Source organism: Mandrillus leucophaeus, unplaced genomic scaffold (assembly GCF_000951045.1).
Source record: "Mandrillus leucophaeus isolate KB7577 unplaced genomic scaffold, Mleu.le_1.0 Scaffold377, whole genome shotgun sequence".
In the NCBI taxonomy this organism is placed as follows: domain Eukaryota; kingdom Metazoa; phylum Chordata; class Mammalia; order Primates; family Cercopithecidae; genus Mandrillus; species Mandrillus leucophaeus.
The window spans coordinates 1,564,703-1,568,845 of record NW_012103998.1 but is presented as its reverse complement, the minus strand read 5'-3'; the positions used below and the strand labels follow the sequence as shown (position 1 = coordinate 1,568,845).

The following is a 4,143-nucleotide window of genomic DNA, read 5'->3' as shown; positions in this document are numbered from 1 at the left end:
ATATTATATAGAAAATTATTTTCCTCAGATATTTTTAATACTGTAATAACATTTCTCAGCCTATTTAAAGGTTCATATTGATCATCACAATACTTCTTTAAGTGTAACGAAGTGCTATAGTATTTTGGTTTTATATTAGTAGCTGATTAAAATTTCAATGCACAAATTCTAATGCAGTTATTTTGAAGGTAGCTCATTTCACTCTTAGAAAGCCTGTTGAGTTTTTGCAACAGGCTGTTGAGCATTGCAAGTCATGAAAAACAACTAATTTTCCATTTTGGTCACTGCTTTTCACATCAGTCATCATCCCAAAATAAAAAGTAAATAATGAAAGCAGCTGCTAGGCTACTTATTTTTTTGTGATTTTTTTCAATCTCTGATTGAACTCGAAATGCTCGAAAACAGGTTCTCAGCCTTAGAACTATTGACACTTTGGGCCAGATAACTCTTTGTGAGGGTTGTCCTATGCAATATAGGATGTTGAGCAGCATCCCGATCTCTATGCACTAGATACCAGTAGCACTGTTCACATCCACCCCACAGTTTTTTGGGGGTTTGGGGATTTGTTTTTTTAAGATGGAGTCTCGCTCTGTTGCCCAGGCTGGAGTGCCGTGTCACTATCTTGGCTGCAGCCTCCGCCTCCTGGGTTCAAACGATTCTCCTGCCTCAGGCCTCCCAAGTCATTGGGACTGCAGATGTGCACCACCATGCCTGGCTAATTTTTGTTTGTTTTTTTTTTTTTCAGTAGAGACGAGGTTTCACTGTGTTGGCCAGACTGGTCTCAAACTTGTGACCTCAAGTGACCCACCCATCTTGGCCTCCCAGAGTGCTGGGATTATTTTGAGACGAGTCTTAAATGGCTTACTGCGGCCTTGAGCTCCAGGCTCAAGCAGTCCTTCACTTTCAGCCTCCCAAGTAGCTGGGACCACAGGTGCACACCACCATTTCTGGCTAATTTTTTTATTTTTAGTAGAGACAAGGTCTTGCTTTATATTGCCTAGGATAGTCTCAGATGCTTGGCCTCAAGCAGTTCCTCCTGCCTTGGCCTCCCAAAGTCCTGAGATTACAGGTTTGAGCTACCCTGCCTAGCACACTCCTCAGTTTTAACAATGAAAAATGTCTCCAGAAATTGCCAGATGTGGGGAGGGGGAGTTGTACAGTGATGATCTACTTTGAGAACCACTGCTTTATAAGAACATAGTAGTTTTTTTGTTTCTACTTTTTGTTTTTAACTGTCTTGTTTAATGGTGATTTTAAAACATGGCTCAGAAAAATCACATAATTGAGAATAGTTTATTCCGTGAACTTTATATTAGCTTGTGGAAAGACAATGTGAATAATTCAAATTGACAAGTAAGTAGACACTTACTTGTGCCTTCACTGAGACTAGCAACTTGAAATCATGTTGCTAGAGGATACATTTGATATTTGTTGACCTCGGTGAAAATATTAAAAAGCATAGACATTGTTGCAGGAAGTTTACAAGTCCAAATACTTGCTCATCATTTTCTGAATTTTTAAAATAAATACATAAAATAACGTGTACAAGTTACACTAGTTGATACACATGTGATTAACTTATAAATTTATTTTACATCTTAACTATATTAACTTTTGCTTTTTGTCATATTCTCTTTCAGTAGAGGTTAAAAGTACCACTGCTATGGAAGTACCACTACTAGATGAAAGTTTGAGCTGGATGTGGTGGCTCACACCTGTAATCCCAGCACTTTGGGAGGCCAAGGTGGAAGGATTGCTTGAGGCCAGGAGTTCAGGATCAGCCTGGGCAACATAGTGAGACCCTGTCTCTAAAAAAGAAAAAATAGAAATAAAATCGCCTGAGACTATTAGATGGAAGTTTGTAAGACTCTAATGGGTTTTTTTCTGGTTTTTATTTTGTTTTGTTTTGTTTTCTTTTTTAGAGACAGGATTTTGCTATGTTGCCTAGGCTGGAGTATGGTGGCTATTCACAAGTGTGATCATAGGCCCTACAGCCTCAAACTCCTGGACTCAAGCAGGCATCCCCAGTAGCTGGGACTACGTGTGCGGTGTTTTAAAATCTAAAATCTAAATGGGCCGGGCGTGGTGGCTCGCGCCTGTAATCCCAACACTTTGGGAGGCTGAGGCAGGTGGATCACCTGAGGTCAGGAGTTCGAGACCAGCCTGGTCAACCTGGTGAAACCCTGTGTCTACTAAAAATAAAAAAGTCAGCTGGTCATGGTGGCTGACTCCTGTAATCCCAGCTACTTGAGAGGCTAAGGCAGGAGAATCACTTGAACCTGGGAGGGGGAGGTTGCAGTGAGCCGAGATGGCGCCACTGTGTTCTAGCCTGGGCCACAAGAGCGAAACTCCATCTCACCAAAAAAAAAAACAATAAAATGATTTTTTTCCCCAGATTATAATAATAATAAGTTGAATATTTTCGAGTTTACATTTTTGTTCCATAGTATTTTCTTAAGCCTTTTATACCAGACTTTAGGAAAACCTAGCATCTGATTTTTAAAAGACTTTTATTATAGACCTTAAAATTGTATTTTAAGGGGGAGAATACTACAACGAAAACTCCATGGCCAGGCCTGGTGGCTTATGCCTGTAATTCCAGCACTTGAGCTCAGGAGTTCCAGACCAGCCTGGGCAACCTGGTGAAACCCCGTCCCTACCAAAAATACAAAAAGTGAACTGGGGGTGGTGGTGCACACCCGTGGTCCCAGCTACTTGGAAGACAGAGATAGGAGGATTGCTTGGAGGTTGCCATGAGCAGAGATAGCACTACTGCACTCCAACCTGGGTGACAGAGTGTGACACCATCTCAAAAAAAAAAGAAAAAAGCTCCATTTGCCCATCACTCAGCTTCGGCAGCTGTTAACATTTTACCAAACTGTCTCATCTATTCCTCTCCCCCTCTCCCATCTTTTTTCTTGGTGTATTTTAAAGCAAATACCATATGACTCCCATTTGTCCTGTTATAAATAAATAAATAAATAAATAAAAATAAATATCAGACATTACCTAATTTCACCTGTAAATGTATCAGTATGTATCTCTAACAGACAAGTACTTGCTGTGATTTAGGTGTGGTTTGTCCCTGCCAAAACTCATTTGAAATTTAATTGCCATGCAACGATGTTGGGAGGTAGAACCTTTAAGAGGTAGGACCTAATGGGAAGCATTTAGGTCACGAGGCTCCACTTTCATGGATGGCTTGGTGCCATTCTCACAATAGTGAGTGAGTTTTTGCTCTCTCAAAACTGAATTAGTTCTCTTGGGAATTGATTAGTTCTTGAAAGAGCAGGTTATAAAGTAAGGACATCCTTAGTGTTTGGCCCCTTTGCACATAACCACTCCCCTTTTGACCTTCTACCATATTATATCTAGGCAGCAGAGCCCTTACCAGAAGCCAGTGGCATGCTCTTGAACTTCCCAGCCTGCAGAACTATGAGCTAAGTAAGCTTCTTTCTTTATAAAATATGCAGTGTCAAGTATTCTATTATAACAACACAAAACAGACTAAGAACTCTTTTTTTTTTCCCTTTTCCAAGATAACACTGGCCAGGCACAGTGGCTTACACCTATAATCCCAGTGCTTTGGGAGGCCGAGGTGGGAGGATCACATGAGCCTAGGGGTTGGAGACCAGCCTGGGCAATATAGTGAGACCCTGTCCCTAAAATAAAGAACAATTAGCTGGACATAGTGGCACATATCTGCAGTACCAGCTACACAGGAGGCTGAGGTGGGAGGATCCCTTGAGCCCAGGAGTTTGAGGCTGCAGTGAGCCATGCACGCCACTGCATGGGTGGCAGAACGAGACCCTGTTTCTAAATAAATAAATAATGATAACCCCAATATAATTATCTCATCTAACAAAATTAATAATAATTTCCTAATAATCTAATACCTAGTCTGTGTTTGAGCTTCCTTAAATTCTTGAAAATGCCTTCTTACAGTTGTTCCAAGCAGGATCAAAAACAATGTCCATATGCTGCACTGGGTGATAGGTCCCTTTAGTCTTACCCCACCCTCTTGCCTCTTTTTTTTTTTTTTTTTTTTTTGGGACAAGATCTGGCCCTGTCATCCAGGCTGGTGTGCAATGGTGCGATCTCTATTCACTGCAACCTCTGCCTCCCAGGCTTACACCATCCTCC

At 41.1% G+C, this 4,143-nt stretch overlaps 1 protein-coding gene across 7 annotated transcripts in view; it reads left to right on the top strand.

Moving 5' to 3' along the window:
- The window catches only part of VEZT (vezatin, adherens junctions transmembrane protein), an 85,620-nt gene that overhangs the window by 25,844 nt on the left and 55,633 nt on the right, over positions 1–4,143 (top strand). Inside the window, exons 2-3 of one of the 7 annotated variants that reach the window (XR_001007165.1) lie at positions 1,644–1,744; positions 3,376–3,444. The exons of the other annotated variants lie outside the window; for them this stretch is intronic. The gene's annotated coding sequence lies outside the window, so the exon portion shown is untranslated. The remainder of the gene's footprint in view (positions 1–1,643; positions 1,745–3,375; positions 3,445–4,143) is intronic. 7 annotated transcript variants of the gene reach the window in all.